This window comes from Pimephales promelas, chromosome 3, assembly GCF_988280905.1.
Source record: "Pimephales promelas chromosome 3, fPimPro1.hap1.1, whole genome shotgun sequence".
In the NCBI taxonomy this organism is placed as follows: domain Eukaryota; kingdom Metazoa; phylum Chordata; class Actinopteri; order Cypriniformes; family Leuciscidae; genus Pimephales; species Pimephales promelas.
Window position 1 is genome coordinate 46,682,652 of NC_142771.1, and position 9,728 is coordinate 46,692,379.

The 9,728-nt window shown below is 42.6% G+C and overlaps 26 non-coding genes and 2 pseudogenes across 26 annotated transcripts in view; all 28 read right to left on the bottom strand.

Annotated features, from left to right (window-relative positions):
• Position 1: 1 nt before the first annotated feature.
• LOC148991730 (5S ribosomal RNA) lies at positions 2-120 on the bottom strand. The gene has a single exon (XR_016157757.1). It is a non-coding gene; the product is annotated as a 5S ribosomal RNA (ribosomal RNA).
• A 63-nt stretch (positions 121-183) lies between these two features.
• On the bottom strand, positions 184-302 carry LOC148991731 (5S ribosomal RNA). Its single transcript, XR_016160935.1, has one exon. It is a non-coding gene; the product is annotated as a 5S ribosomal RNA (ribosomal RNA).
• Positions 303-472: 170 nt separating this feature from the next.
• Positions 473-591, bottom strand: LOC148991732 (5S ribosomal RNA). The gene has a single exon (XR_016157758.1). It is a non-coding gene; the product is annotated as a 5S ribosomal RNA (ribosomal RNA).
• A 63-nt stretch (positions 592-654) lies between these two features.
• On the bottom strand, positions 655-773 carry LOC148991733 (5S ribosomal RNA). Its single transcript, XR_016157759.1, has one exon. It is a non-coding gene; the product is annotated as a 5S ribosomal RNA (ribosomal RNA).
• A 63-nt stretch (positions 774-836) lies between these two features.
• Positions 837-955, bottom strand: LOC148991734 (5S ribosomal RNA). The gene has a single exon (XR_016157760.1). It is a non-coding gene; the product is annotated as a 5S ribosomal RNA (ribosomal RNA).
• A 63-nt stretch (positions 956-1,018) lies between these two features.
• Positions 1,019-1,138, bottom strand: LOC148991735 (5S ribosomal RNA; annotated as a pseudogene).
• A 2,223-nt stretch (positions 1,139-3,361) lies between these two features.
• LOC148991736 (5S ribosomal RNA) lies at positions 3,362-3,480 on the bottom strand. The gene has a single exon (XR_016157762.1). It is a non-coding gene; the product is annotated as a 5S ribosomal RNA (ribosomal RNA).
• A 63-nt stretch (positions 3,481-3,543) lies between these two features.
• On the bottom strand, positions 3,544-3,662 carry LOC148991737 (5S ribosomal RNA). The gene has a single exon (XR_016157763.1). It is a non-coding gene; the product is annotated as a 5S ribosomal RNA (ribosomal RNA).
• Positions 3,663-3,725: 63 nt separating this feature from the next.
• On the bottom strand, positions 3,726-3,844 carry LOC148991738 (5S ribosomal RNA). The gene has a single exon (XR_016157764.1). It is a non-coding gene; the product is annotated as a 5S ribosomal RNA (ribosomal RNA).
• Positions 3,845-3,907: 63 nt separating this feature from the next.
• On the bottom strand, positions 3,908-4,026 carry LOC148991739 (5S ribosomal RNA). The gene has a single exon (XR_016157765.1). It is a non-coding gene; the product is annotated as a 5S ribosomal RNA (ribosomal RNA).
• Positions 4,027-4,089: 63 nt separating this feature from the next.
• LOC148991740 (5S ribosomal RNA) lies at positions 4,090-4,208 on the bottom strand. The gene has a single exon (XR_016157766.1). It is a non-coding gene; the product is annotated as a 5S ribosomal RNA (ribosomal RNA).
• Positions 4,209-4,271: 63 nt separating this feature from the next.
• On the bottom strand, positions 4,272-4,390 carry LOC148991741 (5S ribosomal RNA). Its single transcript, XR_016160937.1, has one exon. It is a non-coding gene; the product is annotated as a 5S ribosomal RNA (ribosomal RNA).
• A 170-nt stretch (positions 4,391-4,560) lies between these two features.
• Positions 4,561-4,679, bottom strand: LOC148991742 (5S ribosomal RNA). The gene has a single exon (XR_016156005.1). It is a non-coding gene; the product is annotated as a 5S ribosomal RNA (ribosomal RNA).
• A 63-nt stretch (positions 4,680-4,742) lies between these two features.
• On the bottom strand, positions 4,743-4,861 carry LOC148991743 (5S ribosomal RNA). The gene has a single exon (XR_016157768.1). It is a non-coding gene; the product is annotated as a 5S ribosomal RNA (ribosomal RNA).
• Positions 4,862-4,924: 63 nt separating this feature from the next.
• Positions 4,925-5,043, bottom strand: LOC148991744 (5S ribosomal RNA). Its single transcript, XR_016160938.1, has one exon. It is a non-coding gene; the product is annotated as a 5S ribosomal RNA (ribosomal RNA).
• A 63-nt stretch (positions 5,044-5,106) lies between these two features.
• LOC148991745 (5S ribosomal RNA) lies at positions 5,107-5,225 on the bottom strand. Its single transcript, XR_016157769.1, has one exon. It is a non-coding gene; the product is annotated as a 5S ribosomal RNA (ribosomal RNA).
• A 63-nt stretch (positions 5,226-5,288) lies between these two features.
• Positions 5,289-5,407, bottom strand: LOC148991746 (5S ribosomal RNA). The gene has a single exon (XR_016160939.1). It is a non-coding gene; the product is annotated as a 5S ribosomal RNA (ribosomal RNA).
• A 170-nt stretch (positions 5,408-5,577) lies between these two features.
• LOC148991747 (5S ribosomal RNA) lies at positions 5,578-5,696 on the bottom strand. Its single transcript, XR_016157770.1, has one exon. It is a non-coding gene; the product is annotated as a 5S ribosomal RNA (ribosomal RNA).
• Positions 5,697-5,759: 63 nt separating this feature from the next.
• On the bottom strand, positions 5,760-5,878 carry LOC148991748 (5S ribosomal RNA). The gene has a single exon (XR_016157771.1). It is a non-coding gene; the product is annotated as a 5S ribosomal RNA (ribosomal RNA).
• A 63-nt stretch (positions 5,879-5,941) lies between these two features.
• LOC148991749 (5S ribosomal RNA) lies at positions 5,942-6,060 on the bottom strand. Its single transcript, XR_016157772.1, has one exon. It is a non-coding gene; the product is annotated as a 5S ribosomal RNA (ribosomal RNA).
• A 63-nt stretch (positions 6,061-6,123) lies between these two features.
• Positions 6,124-6,243, bottom strand: LOC148991750 (5S ribosomal RNA; annotated as a pseudogene).
• A 2,223-nt stretch (positions 6,244-8,466) lies between these two features.
• LOC148991751 (5S ribosomal RNA) lies at positions 8,467-8,585 on the bottom strand. Its single transcript, XR_016157774.1, has one exon. It is a non-coding gene; the product is annotated as a 5S ribosomal RNA (ribosomal RNA).
• A 63-nt stretch (positions 8,586-8,648) lies between these two features.
• LOC148991752 (5S ribosomal RNA) lies at positions 8,649-8,767 on the bottom strand. Its single transcript, XR_016157775.1, has one exon. It is a non-coding gene; the product is annotated as a 5S ribosomal RNA (ribosomal RNA).
• Positions 8,768-8,830: 63 nt separating this feature from the next.
• LOC148991753 (5S ribosomal RNA) lies at positions 8,831-8,949 on the bottom strand. Its single transcript, XR_016157776.1, has one exon. It is a non-coding gene; the product is annotated as a 5S ribosomal RNA (ribosomal RNA).
• Positions 8,950-9,012: 63 nt separating this feature from the next.
• LOC148991754 (5S ribosomal RNA) lies at positions 9,013-9,131 on the bottom strand. Its single transcript, XR_016160940.1, has one exon. It is a non-coding gene; the product is annotated as a 5S ribosomal RNA (ribosomal RNA).
• A 173-nt stretch (positions 9,132-9,304) lies between these two features.
• Positions 9,305-9,423, bottom strand: LOC148991755 (5S ribosomal RNA). Its single transcript, XR_016156017.1, has one exon. It is a non-coding gene; the product is annotated as a 5S ribosomal RNA (ribosomal RNA).
• Positions 9,424-9,486: 63 nt separating this feature from the next.
• LOC148991756 (5S ribosomal RNA) lies at positions 9,487-9,605 on the bottom strand. Its single transcript, XR_016157777.1, has one exon. It is a non-coding gene; the product is annotated as a 5S ribosomal RNA (ribosomal RNA).
• A 63-nt stretch (positions 9,606-9,668) lies between these two features.
• Positions 9,669-9,728, bottom strand: part of LOC148991757 (5S ribosomal RNA) — a 119-nt gene continuing 59 nt past the window's right edge. The window contains exon 1 of the ribosomal RNA XR_016160941.1: positions 9,669-9,728. This exon is cut by the window's right edge and continues 59 nt beyond it. This is a non-coding gene — a ribosomal RNA (5S ribosomal RNA).

The following is a 9,728-nucleotide window of genomic DNA, read 5'->3' on the forward strand; positions in this document are numbered from 1 at the left end:
AAGCTTACAGCACCTGGTATTCCCAGGCGGTCTCCCATCCAAGTACTAACCAGGCCCGACCCTGCTTAGCTTCCGAGATCAGACGAGTTCGGGCGTTCTCAAGGTGGTATGGCCGTAAGCGAAATCTGCTGCCAAAATTGGGCTATTTGAATGGTTAGAACATTAGGGTAGTAAACTATATAAAGCTTACAGCACCTGGTATTCCCAGGCGGTCTCCCATTCAAGTACTAACCAGGCCCGACCCTGCTTAGCTTCCGAGATCAGACGAGTTCGGGCGTTCTCAAGGTGGTATGGCCGTAAGCGAAATCCGCTGCCAAAATTGGGCTATTTGAAGAAGAAAAAAAAAGAGACTCTTTCAGGCTTTCTGAAGAAACTCAGAGAATATTTCAGGCATTTCGAGGGGAAAAAAGACAATTTAGGATTTTTGAACCATTTCATTGACTCTTTTTTTTTTTTTTTTTTTAAACAATAAAGCTTACAGCACCTGGTATTCCCAGGCGGTCTCCCATCCAAGTACTAACCAGGCCCGACCCTGCTTAGCTTCCGAGATCAGACGAGTTCGGGCGTTCTCAAGGTGGTATGGCCGTAAGCGAAATCTGCTGCCAAAATTGGGCTATTTGAATGGTTAGAACATTAGGGTAGTAAACTATATAAAGCTTACAGCACCTGGTATTCCCAGGCGGTCTCCCATCCAAGTACTAACCAGGCCCGACCCTGCTTAGCTTCCGAGATCAGACGAGTTCGGGCGTTCTCAAGGTGGTATGGCCGTAAGCGAAATGTGCTGCCAAAATTGGGCTATTTGAATGGTTAGAACATTAGGGTAGTAAACTATATAAAGCTTACAGCACCTGGTATTCCCAGGCGGTCTCCCATCCAAGTACTAACCAGGCCCGACCCTGCTTAGCTTCCGAGATCAGACGAGTTCGGGCGTTCTCAAGGTGGTATGGCCGTAAGCGAAATCTGCTGCCAAAATTGGGCTATTTGAATGGTTAGAACATTAGGGTAGTAAACTATATAAAGCTTACAGCACCTGGTATTCCCAGGCGGTCTCCCATCCAAGTACTAACCAGGCCCGACCCTGCTTAGCTTCCGAGATCAGACGAGTTCCGGGCGTCCTCAAGGTGGTATGGCCGTAAGCGAAATCTGCTGCCAAAATTGGGCTATTTGAATGGTTAGAACATTAGGGTAGTAAACTATATAAAGCTTACAGCACCTGGTATTCCCAGGCGGTCTCCCATCCAAGTACTAACCAGGCCCGACCCTGCTTAGCTTCCGAGATCAGACGAGTTCGGGCGTTCTTTTTTTTTTTTTTTTTTTTATTTAAAACATAAAGTTTACATTTTTTAAAAAATCTGTAAATAATACATGCATGTACATCCTTTTCTTCATTCAGAAAACATCCCATTAACCCTTTCCATCTTGTTATTAGAAGTACATTCAATCTTCCAGTTAAAGTATATTCAATTAAAAATACAAACAAATATATTCTGGATGCACGCCCTTTTCCATTCTCAGAAACTGAAATAATTTTCTTAATAAATTTATGCATATACACATCACATTATTTACATTTCTATATAGTCTGTAAAGCATCAAATCAATCCAAAACATGTTCAGACAAATTCAAACTCCATAGCAGTTGTTCAGTTGTTTTTTTTTTTTCTCCAAAGTATCTCTCCTTAACTTTTGTTTTCTCAAAACCAGCTTTAGATTAGGTATTGCTTTGTGTTTTAAAACATTCCCACTTACATTTTTTCTCTTTCTCTTATTAACATTGTTTTTATTCCTATTACCTCTGTCCCTTGTGGTAGTATCATCGTCTTCCTCCATTTCAACTATGTTTTCATTACATTATTTACATTTCTATATAATCTGTAAAGCATCAAATCAATCCAATACATGTGCAGTTGTTCTGTTGTTTTTTTTTCTCCAAAGTATCTCTCCTTAACTTTTGTTTTCTCAAAACCAGCTTTAGATTAGGTATTGCTTTGTGTTTTAAAACATTCCCACTTACATTTTTTCTCTTTCTCTTATTAACATTGTTTTTATTCCTATTACCTCTGTCCCTTGTGGTAGTATCATCGTCTTCCTCCATTTCAACTATGTTTTCATTACACCACGACTTTTCTTCTTCCTCCTTTCTTCCATCATCTGCTTCTTCCACCGCCTCGTTTTTTTGTTTAGGCTCCTTACTACAGTCTTTTGAAATCAACCCATCCTTTTCCTTCCTCATGTTCTGTTCCACTTCATTCTGAGGACTTACCTCATTCCCTCTTTCAGTCACTTCAAAGTGTTGATATTCATTTTCTGTTTCACATTCACATTTCATCAAAACATTGTTACAGTCCAAGCACTTTTCTGCTTTACAATCTTTAGCGAAATGGCCCTGCTCAGCACATTCATAACATTTAAAATCAGGACAGTCTTTAAAAACATGCCCAGGTTGCATACACATTCGGCAGAGTTTAATCTGTCCATCATGTATTACCCTGAAGTACCGTTCTCCCTCCGATGTTTCAAATTTGGCACTGTAAGGCAGTGAGGTTATCTCCTTTGGGAATCTTATTTTGACATACCTTGTGCCGTCTGTGATGTCCGTTCCAGGGTATAATCTCCTCTTTATTTTTGTTATGGGAGTAACTCCCCAAAGCTTTAATTTGTCCTCGATTGTTTCATCCTCCACATAGGCAGGCAGGTGAATAAAAGAAACTACACATTCCTTTAACTCCAACCTCCTTACTACACAGAGTTGTCCTTTGATTTCCACACCAATGATTAGATCATCACAGTCATCCGCACACGTCAATGTCAATTCATATTCAGTAGAATTCTTTGGTCTCACTGCCAGTAGTTTCCCATGGCCTATGTTCCTTGTCACTGATCTGATAATATCCTCTGCCTTTATTCCTTTGTTGTTCATTATATCCATCACCACTGTTGCCTCTTTCAGATATTCCATTCTTCTCTTGCCACTTTTCTGCCCAAAAGCCTCCTTGGTTAATCCGTTAAACTCATTCAAACCTTTGTCCATTGCATCTTGATCAATCACCGTTTGTGTTCCTCCTGCCGTTCCTGGGTCTTTACCATTTGATCCGGCCATTATTCAAAAGAAAGATTTCTTCCAAGCAGATAAACTGCTTGGGACTTAAAACATAGCATACAAGTAACAAAACTTGAAATTAACCAAACAAAATTCACTAAGACAGAGCACATGGGAGAGCCTCTCTCTCCCAACTGCCAACTCACTTCCTGGATCGTACCAACTATCGGGCGTTCTCAAGGTGGTATGGCCGTAAGCGAAATCTGCTGCCAAAATTGGGCTATTTGAATGGTTAGAACATTAGGGTAGTAAACTATATAAAGCTTACAGCACCTGGTATTCCCAGGCGGTCTCCCATCCAAGTACTAACCAGGCCCGACCCTGCTTAGCTTCCGAGATCAGACGAGTTCGGGCGTTCTCAAGGTGGTATGGCCGTAAGCGAAATCTGCTGCCAAAATTGGGCTATTTGAATGGTTAGAACATTAGGGTAGTAAACTATATAAAGCTTACAGCACCTGGTATTCCCAGGCGGTCTCCCATCCAAGTACTAACCAGGCCCGACCCTGCTTAGCTTCCGAGATCAGACGAGTTCGGGCGTTCTCAAGGTGGTATGGCCGTAAGCGAAATCTGCTGCCAAAATTGGGCTATTTGAATGGTTAGAACATTAGGGTAGTAAACTATATAAAGCTTACAGCACCTGGTATTCCCAGGCGGTCTCCCATCCAAGTACTAACCAGGCCCGACCCTGCTTAGCTTCCGAGATCAGACGAGTTCGGGCGTTCTCAAGGTGGTATGGCCGTAAGCGAAATCTGCTGCCAAAATTGGGCTATTTGAATGGTTAGAACATTAGGGTAGTAAACTATATAAAGCTTACAGCACCTGGTATTCCCAGGCGGTCTCCCATCCAAGTACTAACCAGGCCCGACCCTGCTTAGCTTCCGAGATCAGACGAGTTCGGGCGTTCTCAAGGTGGTATGGCCGTAAGCGAAATCTGCTGCCAAAATTGGGCTATTTGAATGGTTAGAACATTAGGGTAGTAAACTATATAAAGCTTACAGCACCTGGTATTCCCAGGCGGTCTCCCATCCAAGTACTAACCAGGCCCGACCCTGCTTAGCTTCCGAGATCAGACGAGTTCGGGCGTTCTCAAGGTGGTATGGCCGTAAGCGAAATCTGCTGCCAAAATTGGGCTATTTGAATGGTTAAAACATTAGGGTAGTAAACTATATAAAGCTTACAGCACCTGGTATTCCCAGGCGGTCTCCCATTCAAGTACTAACCAGGCCCGACCCTGCTTAGCTTCCGAGATCAGACGAGTTCGGGCGTTCTCAAGGTGGTATGGCCGTAAGCGAAATCCGCTGCCAAAATTGGGCTATTTGAAGAAGAAAAAAAAAGAGACTCTTTCAGGCTTTCTGAAGAAACTCAGAGAATATTTCAGGCATTTCGAGGGGAAAAAAGACAATTTAGGATTTTTGAACCATTTCATTGACTCTTTTTTTTTTTTTTTTTTTATACAATAAAGCTTACAGCACCTGGTATTCCCAGGCGGTCTCCCATCCAAGTACTAACCTGGCCCGACCCTGCTTAGCTTCCGAGATCAGACGAGTTCGGGCGTTCTCAAGGTGGTATGGCCGTAAGCGAAATCTGCTGCCAAAATTGGGCTATTTGAATGGTTAGAACATTAGGGTAGTAAACTATATAAAGCTTACAGCACCTGGTATTCCCAGGCGGTCTCCCATCCAAGTACTAACCAGGCCCGACCCTGCTTAGCTTCCGAGATCAGACGAGTTCGGGCGTTCTCAAGGTGGTATGGCCGTAAGCGAAATCTGTTGCCAAAATTGGGCTATTTGAATGGTTAGAACATTAGGGTAGTAAACTATATAAAGCTTACAGCACCTGGTATTCCCAGGCGGTCTCCCATTCAAGTACTAACCAGGCCCGACCCTGCTTAGCTTCCGAGATCAGACGAGTTCGGGCGTTCTCAAGGTGGTATGGCCGTAAGCGAAATCTGCTGCCAAAATTGGGCTATTTGAATGGTTAGAACATTAGGGTAGTAAACTATATAAAGCTTACAGCACCTGGTATTCCCAGGCGGTCTCCCATCCAAGTACTAACCAGGCCCGACCCTGCTTAGCTTCCGAGATCAGACGAGTTCGGGCGTTCTCAAGGTGGTATGGCCGTAAGCGAAATCTGCTGCCAAAATTGGGCTATTTGAATGGTTAGAACATTAGGGTAGTAAACTATATAAAGCTTACAGCACCTGGTATTCCCAGGCGGTCTCCCATTCAAGTACTAACCAGGCCCGACCCTGCTTAGCTTCCGAGATCAGACGAGTTCGGGCGTTCTCAAGGTGGTATGGCCGTAAGCGAAATCCGCTGCCAAAATTGGGCTATTTGAAGAAGAAAAAAAAAGAGACTCTTTCAGGCTTTCTGAAGAAACTCAGAGAATATTTCAGGCATTTCGAGGGGAAAAAAGACAATTTAGGATTTTTGAACCATTTCATTGACTCTTTTTTTTTTTTTTTTTTTAAACAATAAAGCTTACAGCACCTGGTATTCCCAGGCGGTCTCCCATCCAAGTACTAACCAGGCCCGACCCTGCTTAGCTTCCGAGATCAGACGAGTTCGGGCGTTCTCAAGGTGGTATGGCCGTAAGCGAAATCTGCTGCCAAAATTGGGCTATTTGAATGGTTAGAACATTAGGGTAGTAAACTATATAAAGCTTACAGCACCTGGTATTCCCAGGCGGTCTCCCATCCAAGTACTAACCAGGCCCGACCCTGCTTAGCTTCCGAGATCAGACGAGTTCGGGCGTTCTCAAGGTGGTATGGCCGTAAGCGAAATGTGCTGCCAAAATTGGGCTATTTGAATGGTTAGAACATTAGGGTAGTAAACTATATAAAGCTTACAGCACCTGGTATTCCCAGGCGGTCTCCCATCCAAGTACTAACCAGGCCCGACCCTGCTTAGCTTCCGAGATCAGACGAGTTCGGGCGTTCTCAAGGTGGTATGGCCGTAAGCGAAATCTGCTGCCAAAATTGGGCTATTTGAATGGTTAGAACATTAGGGTAGTAAACTATATAAAGCTTACAGCACCTGGTATTCCCAGGCGGTCTCCCATCCAAGTACTAACCAGGCCCGACCCTGCTTAGCTTCCGAGATCAGACGAGTTCCGGGCGTCCTCAAGGTGGTATGGCCGTAAGCGAAATCTGCTGCCAAAATTGGGCTATTTGAATGGTTAGAACATTAGGGTAGTAAACTATATAAAGCTTACAGCACCTGGTATTCCCAGGCGGTCTCCCATCCAAGTACTAACCAGGCCCGACCCTGCTTAGCTTCCGAGATCAGACGAGTTCGGGCGTTCTTTTTTTTTTTTTTTTTTTTATTTAAAACATAAAGTTTACATTTTTTAAAAAATCTGTAAATAATACATGCATGTACATCCTTTTCTTCATTCAGAAAACATCCCATTAACCCTTTCCATCTTGTTATTAGAAGTACATTCAATCTTCCAGTTAAAGTATATTCAATTAAAAATACAAACAAATATATTCTGGATGCACGCCCTTTTCCATTCTCAGAAACTGAAATAATTTTCTTAATAAATTTATGCATATACACATCACATTATTTACATTTCTATATAGTCTGTAAAGCATCAAATCAATCCAAAACATGTTCAGACAAATTCAAACTCCATAGCAGTTGTTCAGTTGTTTTTTTTTTTTCTCCAAAGTATCTCTCCTTAACTTTTGTTTTCTCAAAACCAGCTTTAGATTAGGTATTGCTTTGTGTTTTAAAACATTCCCACTTACATTTTTTCTCTTTCTCTTATTAACATTGTTTTTATTCCTATTACCTCTGTCCCTTGTGGTAGTATCATCGTCTTCCTCCATTTCAACTATGTTTTCATTACATTATTTACATTTCTATATAATCTGTAAAGCATCAAATCAATCCAATACATGTGCAGTTGTTCTGTTGTTTTTTTTTCTCCAAAGTATCTCTCCTTAACTTTTGTTTTCTCAAAACCAGCTTTAGATTAGGTATTGCTTTGTGTTTTAAAACATTCCCACTTACATTTTTTCTCTTTCTCTTATTAACATTGTTTTTATTCCTATTACCTCTGTCCCTTGTGGTAGTATCATCGTCTTCCTCCATTTCAACTATGTTTTCATTACACCACGACTTTTCTTCTTCCTCCTTTCTTCCATCATCTGCTTCTTCCACCGCCTCGTTTTTTTGTTTAGGCTCCTTACTACAGTCTTTTGAAATCAACCCATCCTTTTCCTTCCTCATGTTCTGTTCCACTTCATTCTGAGGACTTACCTCATTCCCTCTTTCAGTCACTTCAAAGTGTTGATATTCATTTTCTGTTTCACATTCACATTTCATCAAAACATTGTTACAGTCCAAGCACTTTTCTGCTTTACAATCTTTAGCGAAATGGCCCTGCTCAGCACATTCATAACATTTAAAATCAGGACAGTCTTTAAAAACATGCCCAGGTTGCATACACATTCGGCAGAGTTTAATCTGTCCATCATGTATTACCCTGAAGTACCGTTCTCCCTCCGATGTTTCAAATTTGGCACTGTAAGGCAGTGAGGTTATCTCCTTTGGGAATCTTATTTTGACATACCTTGTGCCGTCTGTGATGTCCGTTCCAGGGTATAATCTCCTCTTTATTTTTGTTATGGGAGTAACTCCCCAAAGCTTTAATTTGTCCTCGATTGTTTCATCCTCCACATAGGCAGGCAGGTGAATAAAAGAAACTACACATTCCTTTAACTCCAACCTCCTTACTACACAGAGTTGTCCTTTGATTTCCACACCAATGATTAGATCATCACAGTCATCCGCACACGTCAATGTCAATTCATATTCAGTAGAATTCTTTGGTCTCACTGCCAGTAGTTTCCCATGGCCTATGTTCCTTGTCACTGATCTGATAATATCCTCTGCCTTTATTCCTTTGTTGTTCATTATATCCATCACCACTGTTGCCTCTTTCAGATATTCCATTCTTCTCTTGCCACTTTTCTGCCCAAAAGCCTCCTTGGTTAATCCGTTAAACTCATTCAAACCTTTGTCCATTGCATCTTGATCAATCACCGTTTGTGTTCCTCCTGCCGTTCCTGGGTCTTTACCATTTGATCCGGCCATTATTCAAAAGAAAGATTTCTTCCAAGCAGATAAACTGCTTGGGACTTAAAACATAGCATACAAGTAACAAAACTTGAAATTAACCAAACAAAATTCACTAAGACAGAGCACATGGGAGAGCCTCTCTCTCCCAACTGCCAACTCACTTCCTGGATCGTACCAACTATCGGGCGTTCTCAAGGTGGTATGGCCGTAAGCGAAATCTGCTGCCAAAATTGGGCTATTTGAATGGTTAGAACATTAGGGTAGTAAACTATATAAAGCTTACAGCACCTGGTATTCCCAGGCGGTCTCCCATCCAAGTACTAACCAGGCCCGACCCTGCTTAGCTTCCGAGATCAGACGAGTTCGGGCGTTCTCAAGGTGGTATGGCCGTAAGCGAAATCTGCTGCCAAAATTGGGCTATTTGAATGGTTAGAACATTAGGGTAGTAAACTATATAAAGCTTACAGCACCTGGTATTCCCAGGCGGTCTCCCATCCAAGTACTAACCAGGCCCGACCCTGCTTAGCTTCCGAGATCAGACGAGTTCGGGCGTTCTCAAGGTGGTATGGCCGTAAGCGAAATCTGCTGCCAAAATTGGGCTATTTGAATGGTTAGAACATTAGGGTAGTAAACTATATAAAGCTTACAGCACCTGGTATTCCCAGGCGGTCTCCCATCCAAGTACTAACCAGGCCCGACCCTGCTTAGCTTCCGAGATCAGACGAGTTCGGGCGTTCTCAAGGTGGTATGGCCGTAAGCGAAATCTGCTGCCAAAATTGGGCTATTTGAATGGTTAGAACATTAGGGTAGTAAACTATATAAAGCTTACAGCACCTGGTATTCCCAGGCGGTCTCCCATTCAAGTACTAACCAGGCCCGACCCTGCTTAGCTTCCGAGATCAGACGAGTTCGGGCGTTCTCAAGGTGGTATGGCCGTAAGCGAAATCCGCTGCCAAAATTGGGCTATTTGAAGAAGAAAAAAAAAGAGACTCTTTCAGGCTTTCTGAAGAAACTCAGAGAATATTTCAGGCATTTCGAGGGGAAAAAAGACAATTTAGGATTTTTGAACCATTTCATTGACTCTTTTTTTTTTTTTTTTTTTTTTATACAATAAAGCTTACAGCACCTGGTATTCCCAGGCGGTCTCCCATCCAAGTACTAACCTGGCCCGACCCTGCTTAGCTTCCGAGATCAGACGAGTTCGGGCGTTCTCAAGGTGGTATGGCCGTAAGCGAAATCTGCTGCCAAAATTGGGCTATTTGAATGGTTAGAACATTAGGGTAGTAAACTATATAAAGCTTACAGCACCTGGTATTCCCAGGCGGTCTCCCATCCAAGTACTAACCAGGCCCGACCCTGCTTAGCTTCCGAGATCAGACGAGTTCGGGCGTTCTCAAGGTGGTATGGCCGTAAGCGAAATCTGTTGCCAAAATTGGGCTATTTGAATGGTTAGAACATTAGGGTAGTAAACTATATAAAGCTTACAGCACCTGGTATTCCCAGGCGGTCTCCCATTCAAGTACTAACCAGGCCCGACC